The 20,889-nt window shown below is 40.1% G+C and overlaps 1 protein-coding gene and 2 non-coding genes across 18 annotated transcripts in view; all 3 read right to left on the bottom strand.

Annotated features, from left to right (window-relative positions):
* The window catches only part of nrxn2b (neurexin 2b), a 634,852-nt gene that overhangs the window by 96,183 nt on the left and 517,780 nt on the right, over positions 1-20,889 (bottom strand). The window lies entirely within an intron of this gene.
* On the bottom strand, positions 152-223 carry trnag-ccc. Its single transcript has one exon. It is a non-coding gene; the product is annotated as a tRNA-Gly (tRNA).
* Positions 3,880-3,951, bottom strand: trnak-cuu. The gene has a single exon. It is a non-coding gene; the product is annotated as a tRNA-Lys (tRNA).

The following is a 20,889-nucleotide window of genomic DNA, read 5'->3' as shown; positions in this document are numbered from 1 at the left end:
AATACAGGCATTAAAACTTTCTTTCGGCTTCTCCCGTTAGGGGTCGCACACAGCGGATCCTCCGCACGTTTTTACGCTGGATGCCCTTCCTAACGCAACCCTCCCCAATTTATCCGGGCTTGGGACCGGCACTGAGAGTGGCTGGGGATGGTTCCCTGACCGGGAATCGAACCCGGGTCGCAGCGGTGGGAGCGCTGCGTCTTAACCACTAGACCACCAGGGATTAAAATCTTTCGGCTTCTCCCGTTAGGGGTTGCCACAGCGGATCCTCCGCACGTTTGATTTGGCACGTTTTACGCTGGATGCCCTTCCTAACGCAACCCTCCCCAATTTATCCGAACCCGGGTCGCAGCGGTGAAAACGCTGCATCTTAACCACTAGACCACCAGGGGACCTTGGTTGAAATACAGGCATTAACTGAAACAAAAACAGCTGTGTAGGAGGTTTTAAGCTGGGTGAGGAACTGTTAAGATCTGCTACAAAGGTGAGGTTGTGGAAGACAGTTTCATGTCACAGGTCCTACATCATGGCAAGACTGAAGACACAAGGTAACAAGGGACAAAGATAGTTACACAGCACGATTTCTCCCAGACAAAGATTTCAAAGCAGAGGTTTCAAGTTGTCCTATTCAACCTGTTTTGAAAAAGCACAAAGCAAAAGGCAATGTTGAGGGCCAAAGAAGCTTGATGTAGCAGATGAAAGACAAATCATGACACCAGACATAAGATGGTGTCCACATCGAGGTCAGATGATGTCCAGCAGTGCCATCAGCAAAGATTTGTCAGAAACCAGCATCTATCTAGAGAAGTCTGGCCAGCGGTGATCTTTAAGTAAGTATTTCAGTCAAAAAGCCATACCTCTGATGTATAAACAAAGCTAAGCAACCAAACTCTGCACGAAAACATAGGAACTATTGTGCAGAAAAATGGCAGCAGGTGCTCTGGACTGATGCTGTACCAGGGGTCAAGTTGTTTGTTTTGGTTGGACAGTGGTATAATAAAGAGTACCTGAGGGCAACAGTAAAGCATGGTGAAGGTTCCTTGCATGTTTGGGGCTGCATTTCTGCAAATGGGGTTGGAGATTTGCTGAGAAACACAGGCAGATATTTATCCGTCATGCAGTACCATCAGGGAGGCGTCTGATTGACCCCAATTTTTCTCTGCAGCACAGCAACGACCCCAACACACCGTAATTAATAACTATCTTCAATGCAAAGAAGGACAAGGAGTCCTGGAAATGATGGTTCGCCCTCTACAGAATCTGAACATCATGGAGAAAATTTTCTGAAAGACATTTTAATATCCTTGCTATAACTCTGAAAAATGCTACTTCTAATACAAGCAAACCATACAATCTTTTTTTTGTTTTTTAATTAAAACATAATTGAATAAATTTTATTTTAAAAAGGTAACACGTTCCACCTGTTCCTCACACAGCTGTGCATAAGAAAGATGCTATTCTCCATGGAGACGGGTGGTGCAGGAGAAGGTGTGATGAAAAAGAGAAGTTGTTAAATAATTTAATGGGGGGAGGGGATATCTAGCTGCTTGCTGTTTATTTATTTCCCAGCACACACCGGAGACTGATGACATGGCGATTGCTGTGAACGTGTTCCCGTGAGTGAATTACCTACGCTTATGCCAGCTCATAAGATCACATGCCATATGACATTTGTGCACTGCTGAAAAGAAAACCAGCTGAAAGAAACAGATATTTCACCAGATAGTGATGAAGAGTCGTTTTATTATTTCATCACTACCACTACAATTTATTCACGTACTCTTTAATCTGCGTTTCCCTGAGAGCTCATAAATTCTCAGATCCGATTTAAAATATGCTCCTCTGGTGTTGTACGAATCAGACCTCTAATCCACAATCAGCCCCCCCAGTCTTTTTATTACGAAATTCATCAGATGGAAGATTCCGTATGTGTGTTCATTTTCAGGAGACTATTAAGGAGTGTATATGTGGAGTTCATAGAAGGAGTGTAGATGTGGATTTATCGGTCCGCTTAGCAGATCAGAGGCAAAAACCCAAATGGATGTGGAAGACAAAATGATAGTAATAATGCGGTGATGTACAATAATAAGAGTAATGGAGGCCAGAGTGACTTAGTAGTTAAGGCTTTCAGCCTAACTGATTGATCCTCTTGACCCTCAGGTCTATTATCCTGTGGCTGTGTTAGAAGAAATGTTCCCCTTTTGTGCACTGTCTTACTTACTTAGAAAACGCATTTTGGAGAAAAATTGGTTGGGATTTTATTAACAGGTTTTGACTCGGCACACAGACCGCAGCCTTTGTACACCGCTGTACACATGCACGTATTAATATGTAAGAATGAAGCACACCGTAGCGTGCTATTGTAGAAAATGAATCAATGACATGGGGTGGGATGATGTTGGGTTGCTGTAAAAACCTTGAAGTTAATTACTATAATTATATCACAGCAATTTACCAATGATTTGTTTAGTGGAATTTTGTGGTATTTTGTCCATTTATTATTTATTGAATTTATAAAATATCATTTCGTTTATTATTATTTAATGTTGTACAATCTTATAACAGCAATTTTCTCACCTGAACAGCATCAGCTTACTCATTACAAATCAAGACTCCTTAATTAATAATCAGAACATTGCAACGATTATACACTTTTACAACTTGTTAAATAAACCATGACTAAATCTTTGTCTTCCATCGTTAATATATGAAGATGATGGCAGGGGCGGGCCGTCGGGGCCATTAATCCCTTCTCTTCTGATCTACACTCAATCAGATTCAGTGACTTAAATGTTAATATTTTTTTGGCCATGGATATGCTTTTGATTATTGCCAATAGTCTATTCTCTTCATTTCATAGTTTTTCTCTTATGTTGGAGTTTTTATCCAATCGGGTCAAAATTATCTATGTGCGGTAAAGCCAGCACTGTGAGGACTGTGGTTTTTTTTTATCATATTTTATCATGTGTAGATTTAATAGCTGTTTTTTTGTTAATTCCACATAAGCTGACAGAGGAGAAGAAATTGATTTGGTCGCAGATAGACTAACAAGGACATTTATATGATGGAGAAAAGCTGGTGAGGAAAGGTCAGTCAAAACAGTTGAAAACAATAGCAAGCTTTTTCATGACCCATTCATACTTTTGTGTTGTTTCTGTCGAATTTACACAAAAACGGACAATTTGCCTTCATGTCAAATCCTGAGGAAAACTTTAATGCACAGAAAAATTGCACAGAGAACCCGGGGTTATTTTACAAGGATAATAATGATGCCTCTGCTGGAGATAATATACTGTATATGCTGGTGGTGCAGCTGTGACTGCAGTGAAAGGAGACTTGTTGAATTGTGTTTATTTGGTTTCTTGCTTTAGTAATGGTGTTCATTCTCGCTGCATGAATTACCTGCCTATGATGCAGTGCTCTGCTATACTGCCTTTCTGTATAGTAGTGATGGTTTCTATTGCCATGGTATCATAATGATGGTACTGAGATATGGATGGACTCAGGTAGGACATGGCAGAAGGCCTAGGTGTGAAATGCACGGCCTGCCACTGGATGATGCCAAGGCTTGGAATCAAGACAGCAAACTTTGTCATTCTCTATGAGTGGAAAGAATGTCATTCACTCTCTCCTGCTAATTAAAATGATGGTAGCTAATCTTGATTGTCTGTGCGCTCATGTATGTGAAAGGGGCCTGATAGCAACTTGAGGAACCTCAACAATAACTTTACTTTCTTTCGGCTTCCCCCATTAGGGGTCGCTACAGCAGATCATCTGCATGTTTGATTTGGCACATGTTTTTACACTGGATGCCCTTCCTAACGCAACCCTCCCCATTTATCCTGGCTTGGGACCGGCACTAAGAGTGGCTGGGGTTGGTTCCCTGACCGGGGATCGAACCTGGGCCGCAGCAGTAAGAGGGCTGCATCCTAACCACTAGACCACCAGGGACCTTGAGAAACCTCAACAATGATGGAACTATAATACATTGGGCATCGGGCAGAATAGAATGGGGATCCCTTCTAAGTATTGTTCCTCTAATGGCCTCTTCCTCATACACTCTCAGAGAGACTGGTTTTTGGTTGAAAAACCATTACATAGATACTTTATACATATAAAATACACAGGTGTTAATGAAATATACACTAACAGGGTAAGTTAAAAGGGTTCTTCTTGGGGCCCTCAATGATAGACAAAACCTCTGCTGCAGATACCTGCAGAGGCCCTAGAAGGGTGGACAAAATCAAAACAACTTTAAGGTTCTAGACTCTATGTTTTGAAATTATAGTGACAACTATGCAATGCAAATGTTCAATAAAAAGAAAATCAGTGAAATAAATGACTGAACACTGATAGAAGAAATGTAGAAACCTAATAAAATCATTAAAAATAAAAACCGATAGATATTCAAGCCATACCTCGACCTTATATATCGTCTTGTTGCTGATGAAAGGACGGTGCATGTTTATCTTTGGCGTGGCTTGAAAAGCACTAATTATACGCCTCTCGATATTGATTTGACAAAGATCCACTTCCTTCCATATTAAACAACACAAGACTTTCTTGGACATTCTTTTAAAGGTCATCTCTGTTGTTGGTAAAAGCTAAAGTATATCACGTCCGCCTCAATAAATTTGAGTACAAGCGTCTCTTCCACCTTGATTGATGGATTACTCGGCGGTCTCAAAGCAGAGGATAAAGATGACCTTTGTAGAAAAGCATGTTGACCAAAAGCTCATGATGAGAGAAGATCAATGACTAAACATTTTTTTGCTTTTAGTTATCATGCAGACACAGGTGTCCAGGATAAAAAGAGAAAGGAATGGAGAGTGGGTGTGGATTAAAACAAAAGGGTTGCTGGGCGAGTAAGTTCCTTCGTCTCATTACCTAAAGGTTTCCGAAGCATGGAGGTCACAGTCTGCAAATATAGAAATGTCACACAGACTACTTAACACTCACCACTACATCCTCTACTAAGTGTGGTCTAAAATACAACGCATACAGTTATCCCCTTAGGGCAAATTTGCTAAGACATATTTTCTCCTACAAGGATAACGCAGCTAAGAAGGAAGTTTATAGCCTTGGTTTCAAAGAAAGAACAAAGAACACATTTAATGGCCTTTTTTCTTAGAGTCATATCATATCATATCCTCCTGTATAAACACCATCTGCGTCACCGGCTGCTGAACACATCGAGGTTGTCACTTGGGAGAGTGGCATTAGCCGTTGAAAGATGCGTCATATTATTGAATTGCTGTGGAGGCTATATACAGACGTCTATTTTGGTCTATTTTTTTTCAGTTCGAATATTTGCTAAACTCAAAATTAGCTCTGCTTTATATAATCCATAGAGTTAGTGCCCTTGAAAAAAGTTTGGCTGCTATCCCTGCAAAACAGCCTGTGTTGTCTCTCTTGCATATTCATTATCACTTTGCATGGGTTTGAATGCACAGCAATGGCATGCTTTTCTCATTAAATTAGAGCCTCACAGATATAACTGGCACCGTTTCACACGAACTGGCTTCATATACAATCAGCTTACTCTGTCTAATAAACTTCAATTGATCATGTACAGTAATAGTACATATTTATAAGAACCTTAAGGCCCAATGCAGGCTTTCTGTATAATATACTGCATATAATTCAAATGAAATTCAATAAGTGAGTGGCAGATGTGGGAAGTGTAAAAGAAATGAATGAATCATAGACAATGTGAATGGCTCAATTTGTAGAATGATTTTTTATAATTGTATTATTTGCTGTTGTAATCGGGTGTTAAAGATTCTCTAAGTGCCATAGTGTTCATCTGGGTTTTTATATTTAGAACGCATACTGAAGCTCTCTGTAAAATGAGGCCTATGATTTCTGGTGTTTTTTCTGTATATGTTTCAATGTAACAATATACTTTGGCACATGGTCCCAATCTCAAAATTTAGAAATCGACTTAATCCGAGACTGTTTGCAAACATCTACTCCTTTTAAAGACTTGGAGTTTTTGAGCTCTCTACGTTCCTAGTTTAGTTAAGATCGTCTGACTTCCATTTTGACCACCTTCACAAGAGTCCATTTGTCATCAAGGTGCATTATTTACATCTAAAACCAACTCCTTCATTTTTGTAACTGAACTTATGTACAAGAGATAATATACACTATATAAACCAAAGTATTTGGTCACCTGCTTTTTCCCTCAACTATCACCACAAATTTAGAGGAACACAATTCTATAGGATGTAGTTGCATTAAACATTTTCTTCACATGAACTAGCAGGACCAAATCTGTTCACACCCCTGTGCACAAAGAGAGATCCATGATGATATGGTTTATGTTTTTTGGAGTGGAAGATCTTCTGCTATAGAACTCTTACCTCAGCCCTATTGAACATCTTTGGGATGAACTGAATCACTGACTGCACCCCAGGCCTGATCAGTACCTGATTTTACTAACACCCCTGTAGTGAAATTAGCACAAATCTCCCCAAGCACACTCCAACATCTAGTGCAGGGGTGGCCAACCCGCGGCTCGCGAGCTGCATGCGGCTCTTTGGCTGGTTTCATGCGGCTCTTACGTTCATATCGATTTTTGTGTGTTTGATTTCTAATGTGCGTGTTCGCTTTGCTTAAGTTCAATACGGTATTTTTAAGACTTAAATGAGCTTGCCCCTACTGGAAAACTTTTCGGTATATCAGACCTTGGCATGAGGCCAATCATAAATTACAGGGATGCACCGAGAATTTTCGGAAATACCTAAATCACCGAAACAACACGGCAGAAACACAATTGTAATGACGCAATAAAAAAGCGCAGTCAGCACACTGTTATCTGGATAAGAGCAACATGTCTGCCGTGTGCGCATAGCGATTTGCAAAACATGCAATGCTGAAATTTCAAGAGGGGGGTGTATCTGCAAAGAGTTTCTCCAAGTCGGGTTTAATTTATCACCTGAAATCCAAACATCTCGATTGCCTTCTAAATATGAGAAGAACGCGACGCAGAAAAGTAAAGTCAATCCGAGCATGCGCACTCCGTCTGTAGAGGACGCTTTTGAAAAGGCAGGAAAGTTTTCCAGTGATGGTGCAAGGCAAAAGGCTTAACACAACAAATTATGGATTTCAATGCCTTTTGAATTGAATTTTCATTTCGGTGCATCCCTAAAATATTATCGTTGGTGTGGCCCTCTGACACAATTCAGGTTTCTCATGTGGCCCCTTGTAAAAATTAATTGCCCACCCCTGCGGTATATTCATCTCACGCACATGCGCATTTGACGAAAATACCGTAGTGAACTCAAGCGAAGTGAACACGCACATTAAAAAAAACACACACAAAGTCTGTGTTTTCTACCCTGAAACATGTGAAATCAAAGCATCGATCTGTTCTGACTGACACCCATGTGAAAGAATTGCTTCGAGTGGCAACAACGGAATACGAGGCAGATTTGAAGGGGATTGTTTAAGTCAAGGAATGCCAAAAGTCCCACTAAGTAACATGCATAGTAAAAGAAAAACGCTATTGTAAATTATTATATTTTTGTTTGTGGACTTGGTTAAACTGAGAGTTTGTGTGTGTGAGACAGTGCACACAATGTTCATTGTTGAAAATGACTGGCCTGTGGTCTTGTAGGAGTCAATTTCTGTCATTATGTTGGTGTGTGACATTTACAATAAATCTGGCTGAGCAGAGGTGTGTGTGTGTGTGTGTGTGTGTGTGTGTGTGTGTGTGTGTGTGTGTGTGTGTGTGTGTGTAAGAGGAAGGGATGGGTGATGTTCATGTGTGCCCATGTGTATGATGTGGCTCTTTGCGGTAACACAGTCAAAAATGTGGCTCTCGGTCTCTGACTGGTTGGCCACCCCTGATCTAGTGGAACAACTTCCCTGAAGAGTGGAGGTTATTATTCAGCAAATTATAGACTGAAAGTAGAAAGGAATGTTCAAAAAAACATATATAAACCTACGGTCAGGTGTCCACACAACTTTGTCCATACAGAATGCTGTTCAGTTACATTTCTGGTTCTGATTTTAAGAAATTCCAGCAGAAGCTTTAAAACCAAGTGAACATCTGCCAGGGGCAACTGATGAAAATGGTCAGGAAGGTGTCTAAAAAACATCGGATGAAATATAAACAAAATTTCTATACTCAGTCTAAGAAGCCATGTGAAATGTCACCCTGAGCCTATATGCTGCTATTTCTATTCTAGGTCTTGTGAAATTCCAATCTTCCACAGCAGTCATTTCACTCACACTGTTTGGTGAGAGATAAGGCTGATGCTCAAACTACCACACTCAAACTAGGTACATTTGGAAGCCAAACCTGTGGCATTTCCTGGAAATGTTTCTGTGCTTGCATTATGATTTGTTCTTAAGAAATAAAAAAATCTTGCGGAGCATCATTGGTGGGACTCTTGACCACACACTGCTTTTTTTTAATTGCACCGTGTATTAGCATGAATACAATTACCGGTTTGAGAAACTATATGATCTTTTCATTTGATCATTCGAGTATTTGTTAAAAATAAATGCTAATACAAGCTGCCTCAAAAATACAAGGGAAAAAATGCTTCAAAAAGATTTGGGTTGGAAAGTCAAAGTAGCAACTTAGGAGACCATGCATAACTAGATTTGCATTCTATGAAGAACACATGCAGGGTGTCTAAGGAGCTGGAAATGATAGGGAGATTGAAGGGTATTGGAAAAAGAAGGAGGAAAGAAAAACGGGATACATGCAGGCAGAACAAAAAGAAAATTCGAAAGAGAGAGAGAAAGAACAAATAGGAGGCATAAGTGAGCAGAGAGGATGAAAGGCATATAGTGAAAAGATAAGGAAAGAAGGATGAGTGAGGTAAGCAGAGTAGGAGCACCCTATATCGTACACTACGTGTTTGCTTGTGCGTGTGAGTTTAAAGCAGCTGATTGGTCGACAACTCTGACATCACTAGAGATTATTCAAATTTCTATTCTAATACTAGGAAATAATTTAACCACATATTCACAAGTGCATTTACCTTGAGTGTGCATAATCTGATACTGAAGTTCAAACTGAATTGCAAAATTTGTACAATGGCTGGCAAAATTTGAATGGAAAATCCATTTTCAACGTCTACACTACTCTGTCTGCTAAAGGGTGTCCGTTGATTTGGACTCTCTCTCTCACACACAAACACACTCCCTCTCTCACTGATTCTCGCTACGTTTCTGGCATGCTGCATGTGTGTGGTGTAACGCTCCATTTGCTGCCTCTCTCATAATGTCTGGTTTAAGCCCCAGTGCCAGCAAAAACAGCAGTAAATAACTGATGAATCACCAGAAGGGGAGGCATAACACACAAACACACAGCATACATGCACATATACACACACAAACAATAAATGGTTAGGAGACAATGTTCCTGCACTTGCAGTAGATCGGCTTTAACTGATGACTTACTGTTCGGTTGCCTCACTGAATCGTAAAACATACGTCTGTATTATACGACTACTACTTTTAACGTGTTAACCTTTCGATAGCTAGCAGCTAATTTACGGGGACTTGTAAACAAATTATTAACCTCGTCATTTGAACCTGAACGACCAAAGTGTAAACAAACTAGCAAACTACAACTTCTAATCACTAATATGGTGACAAGCTTTTTCTGTAAGGAAATGTCTCCAGTGCGACTCCAAGGAGTCTCCATTGTCACTATTCTGTAACAGCTTTTCCACCCCAGGTGAGTCATCAAGATAGAAACAACGTAGGTTAAGACTAAAAAATGAAGGAATAATGTCAACTCAGTGGTGGGCCATGCATTTCGTACTTGGGCCTTCAGTGGGAACTTACCCGACCAATTCCACCTCTTAATACCACCAATCATCAATACAATACAAAAACGCAATATAACAAGGCATAGCATTACAGAGAGGAGGGTGATTACTATTTTACTAAAGCAAGAAACCCAGTTAAGACAACTCCAAACATCTACACTACCACCCTGTGCCACCTACATCATCTGGAGCAGTTCAGAATCACTATTTGTATAATAAGATGAGAAAAACATAAAACTTAAAATAAAACACAACCTACTCACCAGAGATGCAGACTCATAATTTGCACCACTCCTCAAGGCTGTAAGCCATTGGTACCACTCGTATTCACTGGTCTGGTAGTGGAGAACAAACCCTTTCCCAGGCTGAGACAAGCTAGCTAGCTTCGAGGTTGGCCGACCTCCTCACAATGTCTAGCTTTTCTTGAAAATGGATTTTCAAGTATGTCCAAGACCAAATCAATTTCTCTTCCACCGTAGGCGTAAAAAAAGTCTAACTCAGATGTATTATTGTGTGCAGATCGTTACACACATGTTTTGCCAGTCGAACTTGGCTGTAACAGTGTTCCTCTGACCAACCAATCAGAGGACGGAAAAATACTGAAGCTATTCTGGGCCAGCTAGCTGCCCTGTGAGGCGAATATAAAATCTTATTGGTTCAAGAAATAGATTTATTTCTTATAGAGACTAAGGTAAAAAGGCCAGCAGTACTGACTTTGAAGGCCCTGGGCAGATTAGATTGACATGGCAGCACATGGAGGCTGAAATCTTATTGGACAAAAAATCTAACATCCACATACACGTACTAAAAGCAGTGCAGCCAAGAGAAACGCTACGAAATGAAGAGAATAAACTGTTGGGAATAAATTAATACAATTTCATGGAACAAATATTAGAATTTAGGTTGTAAATGTAGGTCAGTGCTTCTGATAGTGTTTAGGCCAGCAGAGAAGGTTTTGCTTGCCCTGACCGCCCACCACTGGGTCAACACACATGTTTAATAGACAAGAGTTAATGGTAATTATAAAAGTTTTAAACCTATGTGTCATTTCTTAATAAATGCAATAAAAATACATTGTTGGCAAAATTCTATAGCATAACATTTTAGACATGGTGTGTTCAGCAACTTAACATCACATATTGTTGGATATTTTCACGAACACTACGTTCAGTTTGCATCTGTGGATGGATTGTGGTATTCTATCTGCTCAGCGTTCCTATAGCACTTGTAGCTTTTTTCCCAAATAGTTTACATTATAGACATAATGCAAAGTCAATCATGACTGCCCCTTTTCCTCCTTTGATGGATTTGTCCCTGCAAACAAATACGTTTCTATTCTGATGTGAATGGCCTCCACACAGCACAAAAGCTCCCTGAAAGCTTTGATGAGGTTGAAAATGAAGTAAATTATATGCCATGGACTTCACGCTCACCAGCTCTTACCCCAAACTCAAAACCCATAGGAGGTTTAGAATTTATTTATAAGCAAAATTTGGACAGTAAAGCAGAGGAAACAACAACAACAAAAACCCCACAAACTTCGCTTTCTTTTGTTCTTCTATCTCATTTCTCCCACCGTCTTCCTGGCCTGGATTTTTGCAATCTTTCCATTCTCCTCTGGCTTCGAACAGATTAAAAATGTTTTCACAGATGCCAGGAGCCATTAGGCTTCACTTCCACTGCTGCAATGGCTCTCTTCCTTTCTCTTTTATTCTATTCTCATCTTCTCTTACTGTGTGCGTGCATGTTTGTGTGTGCGTGTGTGTGTGTGTGTGTGTGTGTGTGTGTGTGTGTGTGTGTGTGTGTGTGTGTGTGTGTGTATAAATGATGGAGAAGATGCAGAGAACACAAAGGGTCCATTATATCTTCTGTACAATGCAGATATCTGCAATGGCACACCAACAAGCAGGTTTGAGTAGCTCTCTGGACTGCCTGGTGTATGCATGTGTGTGTGTGTGTGTGTCTGTGTGTGTGTGTGAGACAACCTGTATAACTTATGATCAGAAGGCAGACATTTTTTCATCATGCCATAGTCGCTAATAATTTAGATTCATTAGCTCAGTAATGCACTGTTCATGATGAAGTACATGTCTTAGGTGTTTGCTGTTTACAGTGTGTTAGAAACACACAGCGATTTGCAAGTGTCATGTGACTCAGCGTGCCGAAACTAAGAAATATGACTATGCTAACACCTCTGTCTGACTGGCAGCTGGAGCTTTTTGTACAGGAGCTGTGGTATCAAACATGTAGAACCAATCACATTACTGGGTGACACTTGATGCAGACCACAACACGTTTCGGTTGACGTGAATCCCAAACCACCATTCACAAGAACACCAGTAATCAGTTCTCTAAACCACACTGTCACTTAAAAACTATTTTCACACTTTACCCAATGCACCAGAAAAAAAACAAAAAACAAACAAAAAAACCCTCAAGAGTCTGAAAACAACCTCAGGCAGGAAGAACTCAAGACAGCAGGATGTAGAAATGGTCATTCTAAGCTTGTAATTCAACCCTACATCCATTGTTAATCAGATCAGAATTGACTCTGACTCCATCGCCTGGCTTGGCTTTCCTCTAATGAGTTCCTATCGAGGTTGAAACCTTATAACCAGGGAGTATTTTCCGACACGGTGCCACTCGTTGGCGTTTCTGTAATGCGGTGTCTATTGTAAAAAGCGCCATAAAAACTTAAAGGGAATGGAGTTCAACAAGTATGAGGAGAAGATGGCCAATAAAAACCCACAGAGAAACATTAGAAACTTCCCTGGAGGTCTAATCCTTTTCAACTCCTTTCTCATGGACTCTGAAGGTCCTCCTGCAGTTTTCACTATGCAATTACGGAGAAACAAATAGAACGCGAGCGAAACATGCGGTCATGCAGAGTGACCCGGTAATCGGCCCCAGCACGTCCTCCGCACCTGCCATGCAGGAAGTTAACAAAGCCAGACTCTCCCTGACAATGTCTTCACACAGTGTACTTTGTTTCTCTTTTTCTAACTCGCCCACAGATGGTATCTCTAACTCACTGTCAGTCTCCTAGATGCTGTTTGGAATGCACCCGGAAAGCGAGAAAAGGGCTAAAAATAATGTGTGCAAGCCAGTCGCAGAATCTATGTATGGGTGTAAGGGTATATAGATATGAATAGAACGAGTACATGCTGGCGTGGGGACTCAAAAGATGTGTCTCAAATTGCATAAGGGCCTATTAAAGAGTTGGATTATAGCTGGTGCCAAATTCTGACACACTTCACACTTCTCTTGCTCTCTGGACTTGCATGATTCTGCCCTCTGCCAGCTGTTTTTTGACTTGCGACCCACTTTTTTCTGCCAAAAAGTCTCACCATTACCTCTAGTGGATGATCTTAACTGGATATTGTAGATTTGTGCCTAAAAAGCTGCTAGTGAAACCAAAAAAAAGATGTGTTTAATCTTAGGACTTCTTACAATATGGTAATATGGAACATCCTCTTTCTGGTGTCAACCAGCAGAGGATCGGTTCCTTATTACAAACCGCTATCTTGAGTCATCTTGTGTATCTTCTGCATTATTTCCACTGACAGAAAAGTTTCACACACACTTATTACATCTCTCTCGTACTGCTTTTGTTTTCAGGTCCTGCGAATCCTCTCTCATGTACCTCTATGAGCTGCTTGCAATGTTTCCGTCGTGTAGTTGACTAGCGAAACAGAACAGTGAATCCAGGCTCCATTTTCAAACTTTTTTACAAAAATGACATCTTTTTCAGCTCGGGCATTGACAAAGCTACTTTCCGAGGCATATCAGGGTGTTTTTGGCCTTTTCTCCAATGAAGTGTTGTCACCTACAGTAGGATGAATCTTGATAGCAGGTGTGAACAAAGCTTATGTTTACATCTGGAAAGTTATTTGTGTAAAAAAACACAGGGTTTTTTTAATACCGAATTTTTAAGACAGAATTTGAAGCAGAAATAGAAAAACAAGGCTACAAATAAGAGTGGTAGGACGTTTGTATGACATATACAAAACACGTTGTTAAATATGTATTTCTGAAGGTTTCGAATTTAGCCGCACCCACATACTTAGAGCAAACAGTTCATCATCTCAAGCGTTAGAAGCAAAAAAGTAAACTCATGTACTTGTAGACCTCTTTTTATTTAAAACCATCACTGTTGACATAGAATGCACCGAAAAAAACTGTATTTGGAGGTGTACCATCCCAGATAATAACTGTGTTGATAATTGTGTCTGAGGGTCTGGATGGCTGATTGGAGGGTGTGGCTTTAAACCTAAATGGCATGAACATGGTACTTTAAATGTTATTGACTGGTAACCATCAGTAAGAAAAGAAACAGAGGGTTGTTTTGGTTTAATTTTCTCACCACAAAGCTACCAGAGAGTGTCCGGGGTGTACAGTAGGGTTTATAAAGATCAACACACTGATTATTTGGTGTATGTTCTGTTGTCTTTATTTTTGGGTAGAACAATGCCATTAGTGTTACACGACATTACACACAAAAAATATTTGTGTTTAAATTAATAAGAACCTCTTTCTATCTCTCTCTTTCTCTCTCTCTGCAGTGATTACTGAATTCCAGTGTAACAGAATCTGTGCATAATGCAATGCATACTGATCTGTCATCTATTATGAATTAGAGAGAAATCAAGCCAATTCTCAACAACAGAAAACATTTCATTATGATGGACGACCGTAGACTTGTGTGTATAAAGGAACAAATGTACACAGTAATTAGAGCTGTGCTGCGTAGATCGATTCAAATGTCAAATCCCAAAAGCCATTGCAGACTGTTCGCTTTCATCTTTAAACTACATGGTTTTATGCATTTGCAAATTCTTATGCAAAAAAAAAAAAAAAAAAAAAGAATATATGTACAAGGAATATAGAATAAATACTGTATATATACAGTGAGGAAAATAAGTATTTGAACACCCTGCTATTTTGCAAGTTCTCCCACTTAGAAATCATGGAAGGGGTCTGAAATTGTCATCGTAGGTGCATGTCCACTGTGAGAGACAAACTCTAAAAAAAAAATCCAGAAATCACAATATATGATTTTTAAACTATTTATTTGTATAATACAGCTGCAAATAAGTATTTGAACACCTGTCTATCAGCTAGAATTCTGACCCTCAAAGACCTGTTAGTCTGCCTTTAAAATGTCCACCTCCACTACATTTATTATCTTAAATTAGATGCACCTGTTTGAGGTCGTTAGCTGCATAAAGACACCTGTCCACCCCATACAATCAGTAAGAATCTACTAACTACTAACATAGCCAAGACCAAAGAGCTGTCCAAAGACACTAGAGACAAAATTGTACACCTCCACAAGGCTGGAAAGGGCTACGGGGAAATTGCCAAGCAGCTTGGTGAAAAAAGGTCCACTGTTGGAGCAATTATTAGAAAATGGAAGAAGCTAAACATGACTGTCAATCTCCCTCGGACTGGGGCTCCATGCAAGAGCTCACCTCATGGGGTCTCAATGATCCTAAGGAAGGTGAGAAATCAGCCCAGAACTACACGGGAGGAGCTGGTCAATGACCTGAAAAGAGCTGGGACCACCGTTTCCAAGGTTACTGTTGGTAATACACTAAGACGTCATGGTTTGAAATCATGCATGGCACGGAAGGTTCCCCTGCTTAAACCAGCACATGTCCAGGCACGTCTTAAGTTTGCCAATGCCCATTTGGATGATCCAGAGGAGTCATGGGAGAAAGTCATGTTGTCAGATGAGACCTAAATAGAACTTTTGGGTCATAATTCCACTAAACGTGTTTGGAGGAAGAAGAATGATGAGTACCATCCCAAGAACACCATCCCTACTGTGAAGCATGGGGGTGGTAGCATCATGCTTTGGGGGTGTTTTTCTGCACATGGGAGAGGGCGACTGCACTGTATTAAGGAGAGATGTGGTTTGAGTATACGAGTTGTGGGCGGGGCTCTGCACGGTATGAACCGTGGATGTTTGTGTAAACAAAATCCAGCGTGGTCGCCCCTTCTGTTGCAAAGTTCACACAGTGCCTCCTTAGCATTCCCCTGGTAAATAAAATGGCCTGCAACTTACAGCCACAAACTCCATCACTAGCGATGAGCAATAGCTCATAGCTCAATAGCAATAGCTCGATAAGCCAGTGTGCAAAAAGACATCATCCTGTGTACCTGGGAGCTGTACAACTGGTGCTATTCTGACCACATGCGCAATCTAAAGATGTGGCAGATGTGGTTTGAATGAAATAGTAGTTTTTGCACTGAAGATTTTTTAGCATGGTAGCTCATGGTAGCTCCATCAACAGAACTGTCTTTATAGCGTAATGAGCTGTCTTTTATTGGACGGAGGCTGCTATACTGTATCTACTGCAGTGTCACCGAGGGCTTTCCAACTTAGCGTCTCATTACGGACCGGCTTTTGTCAGATGGCATGAGGCAGGATTGCTGAGAATTCCTTCAGGAGTCGTGTAAACACCTCTACACTTAAACGAAGAAAAGATTCCATTACAGGAAGGAAAAAAATATATAATAATCTGAAAAAAAAAAAAGCATAGCACTGGCTTCCTCAACATGTAACTGACAATAACACTGCTAACACGTAAGATGAAATTTTATCAGACACCCAAAGGTAATTTATCTTGCATTTTTTTTTAAGATCTATCTCACTGTTTATAACACTGCTCTCACAGAAGGAACTAGCGAATATATTAGTCTAGTAGTGTATGCAGCCAATACACTGAACACACGAGGATGAACAAGAAAGATGAAACTGTTCTCTCACACACCATACATGATTCTTTCTACACTTCATTGCCTTCTGAAAGAGGAACATGGTGTTCTGTGTGTAGACACACACACACACACACACACACACACACACACACACACACACACACACACACACATATATAAACACGTGCGCATTACTATTTTTATTTCTATTTCTAAACCATTGTGTGAACTGCTAATCATACCAAATTTACCCTTACCTTTCCTCTATGTTCAAACTTTTTTCAATAAATTTCCCCTTCTTTAGCACGTTCTATTCCCGCTCCATATCCATTTTTTTTTTCTGTAATCACCAAGCTTGTATTTATCTCTGTGGCCTTTTTTAGGCACAAAGGTCTCCTTATGTCCTGCTCTCTTTATACTTTGTCTCCTCACCATCCTTCCATCTCATTTCGCATTACACCCAGCAAACCCAGAGGAGGCTGATGTTTTGCTTTTTTTACTCTTAAATCTTTCGCTTTGTTGCATGAATACGATGTTAACCTTAATGTCGTTTTTAAAATCACTGCCAATTTCATGCTTTGAGGTCTTTTTGTTGCTTTCTGTGAAATACATGCGTACCACTAACTTGCCACTTTTGAAAAAATAAAGGTGTTGACGAAAACGTTCCACTTTGCTGATCGTATTTTGCTGCCTCGGGTATATAAAACACGCCTTTGTAATTGCAGTGTAGGATGCTCTGGGAATTAGGGCCATTCAGTACACAAGCTCTGCTCTGGTAATTCTGCAGAACTCGGTTCCATGACTTAACAACGTTCCAAGAACTAAAATTGGCAGTACTTACTTTATATGCCTAATGTTTCTGAGTTCTTTGGGGAAGAGTGAGATGGAGTGGAAGCTTAGCTTAAGTTTTCATCATAACTATTATGTTATGTAAAAAATTGTTATATATATATATATATATATATATATATATATATATATATATATATATACCATAATTTCCGGACTATAAAGCGCACCCATATATAAGCCGAATTTTACAAATATTTTTATTTTTAACATTAATAAGCCGCACTTGTCTATAAGCCGCAGGTGTCTACACTAATGTACTTTACACAGGCTTTAACAAAAGACACGTTACACACGGTGTAACGGGTGCAATATGTTGCGCTTCCTTTAGAAGCATAGTGGTATTTTGGGAATAGCATGCCAGAAGCGAGCTATCGCTTCACCCAGACTCAACGCGTTACAACGGCTTGTATCTAAACAGTAGCCGACCAAGAAAGTCATTGTTCACTGTCTTCCTCCTTCCTTTCACAACTATTTATTTTGGGAGTTTATCTTTTGGCATCGTCGTGCGTTTAAAATTCACCCGATAGAAGTTTTTTCTCCTGATGCCATGCAGCTCAGAGCACAGGTGGTTTTTTCGTTTCCATTCGGAAATTTCATTGGTCTAATGTTATGGGGTTCAGTTTTTTGGCTTGAAGTTTGTGAAACCGGGAAAAACCCAGGAAAAATTCATAAATTAGCTGCTTCGTTGTTTAAAACGTGGGAAAAAGTAGCGGCTTATAGTCCGAAAAATATGGTACACATACACTTTACCAACCAAGCATAAAATTATGACAGGTGAAGGGAATAACACTGATTATGTCTTCGATATGGCACCTGTTAGTTTGTGGGATATAAATTACGCAGCAAGTCACCATTTTTTCCTCAAAGTTAATGTTATAGAAGCAGGAAAAAATGGGCAAGCGTAAGGATTTGAGCGAGTTGGACAAGGGCCAAATTTTGATGGCCAGTGGGGTGACATGGTCAGAACTTTTTAAAAGTACTTCAAGGAAGAAACTGTGGAGAACCAGCAACAGAATCATGACCATAAAGTTATGCCTGGTCCTTATGCCTGATTTGACAATTGAAATGTAGCTTGGCTAGATCACATGTTTTTGTCATCTGAGACATTTCTGCACTTTGATTAGCATCCACCAGTGATAAAAATTAATTAGTTATACTTTATTTAAAAAAAAGGTTCACCTGTTTATTAAATAAGGTCTAAAGGCTGAAAATGGATATCGGAGCAAAAACCAAGCCATGAGTTTAAAGGAACTGGCTGTATTGTGTTTGAGGGACAGAAAAACTTTTCTGCTGCATTGAAGGTTCCCAAGAGCACTGTGGACTAAACCGAGGCAGAAAGGCCTTGTTAAAAGAGGTGTCCACAAATCTGATGGTCACTCTGGTTGAGTTTTAGAAATGCATTGTGAAGATGGGAGAACATTTCAGGTGGTCAACCATCACTGCACTGCTTTGCCATTGAAGGGTTTGGATTGTAGGCTAATGTGGAAAAAAATAAGCATTTTTGCATTAGGCTGTTTCATCACAAAATACAAAATAAAACTGTGTTGTTTGTGATTAAGGAAAGTCTTCAGCTTGCAGATTCAATGTGACCTAATTTCATCTTTCTTGAGAGAAAGAGAGAGTAAGCTTGCAAGCTTTATTCAGTGTGTTGCTTTATGGAACAAAGCGATATGTCTAACAATATTTTCTAGTGGGGGTGCTAATAGTGATAGTAATGGTGCTGGCTGATAGTGAAGGCAGTCATGTTAGTGTTGATGAAATAGTAATTGGAGCAGTGGTGGTGATAGCGGTGATGGTCGCCACAGTGGTGGTGATGGCAATAGTGGTGGTGTTTGTAATGGGTAAAGTGGTTATGATAATTGAGGTGTTGGCAGTAATAATAGCAGTGAGAGGTGTGGAAAAAGTGGTTGAGATGGTGGTGCTTGTAATAATGGTAGTGATATAGTGGTAATAGGGGTGCTGGTAGGTGTGATAGTGGTTTGGCAGTGGTGTTATTAGTAATAGGTATTAGTGATGGTGGTGGTGACAATGATGTAGTGGTAATAATGGTGGTAATGGTACGAGGGCGTTGAAGTCAAACCGGGACTTTTAATTTTACAGCTATAAAAATGGATGCATACTACACGCAGTGGTATGGGTGGTGCACATGTCACGACTCAGTCCAGAGACCATTAATCAAGATGGCAGACAATATCGTTAGTGAGCGCATTAAACAGCGTGTGGTGATGAACTTGGGTGTGAACGAAGGGGTAAAAGCAACGGATATCTACAGAAAGCTTCAAACAGAGTACGGTGATGAGGCCCTCAGCTGAAGTAAGACATTTAAATGTTGTTTCAAAGATGGCTGTACGTCCGTCAGTGGCGATCCCTGTTGTGGTGGTTCCCTGGTGACGAAGTGAAGCAGGCTGTCGTAGGATGGTTCAGGTGTACTGACAAATCTTTTTATGCCAAATCTTTCCAGGCATTAGTTAAATGCTGGGATAATTGTATAAATGTAGGAGGGGAGTATGATGAAAAATTAATGCAGTTTCCACTCTTTTATTTTATAAACTAAAAAGTCCTGGTTTGACATGAACGTCGATCGTATTATCTTTTGCTGGTAGTCATGGCAGCTGTGGTTGTGGTAGCATAAATATTGTGCTATACACTGTGCGAGTGAAAGTAGTGAAGGTAATGTTGCTGGCAGACAGTGATTGCGATACCAGTGGTGTTGTTGGCAGTCATGTAAGTAGTAATAAAGCAGTAGTTGTTGCAGTGATAAAAGTCATAGTGGTGGCGATGGTAATAACAGTAGTAATAGTGACAGTGGTGGTGGTGGTGGTAGTAATAATAATAGTAGCAATAGTGGTCGTGGTAGTGATTGTAAGGGTGCTGTTGATGGTGGTCTGGCCATGGTCATGTTATTGGTTATTGGTGATAGGTAGTAATGATAGTGGTGAGGCGACTGTGGTGTAGCGGTTGTAATGTTGTGTTGGTTATTATATTATTGTAATAGTTCTAGTAGTATCTGTGGTAGTGTTTATAGTGGTTTTGGTGGTAGTGATGGCAGCTGTAGTTTTGGTAGTGGTTGTCGCTATACATTTCTCAGTATTTCATCACTACCTACCTATCTATCTCGCTCTCTCTCTCTTGTCACAATTCTCTCTCTATCCAGTCTACCCATTTAGTCACAATTAGTGTTAATGACATGCTGATCACCCATAGTTTCCTGTTCCAATCTTCTCTCTGAACAGGCATCAGGGATGAGAGCGATGCTGATGCACAGCAGAGACACTGTCTTGCAATCAACAGCCAGACCAGATGGCTCGAGGGCTCGCGATAGAAAATGGGCCCATGATGAAGTCAGGAATAGAAAGTTTGTGCATCTTTTATTTACTCTTGCCTTTTCAATGCATCAACATGCAGTTAAGACATATAACTGTTTGCACGACGCAACTCTTCCAATCCTAAATTGCACAAACAGGCCCTCTAAACAGTGTTGTTGGTTTGCAGTTATTAAATCATTTCTTTTTTATAATAA

Source organism: Silurus meridionalis, chromosome 28 (genome assembly GCF_014805685.1).
Source record: "Silurus meridionalis isolate SWU-2019-XX chromosome 28, ASM1480568v1, whole genome shotgun sequence".
NCBI lineage: Eukaryota > Metazoa > Chordata > Actinopteri > Siluriformes > Siluridae > Silurus > Silurus meridionalis.
This window is presented reverse-complemented; position numbering and strand designations above follow the sequence as displayed.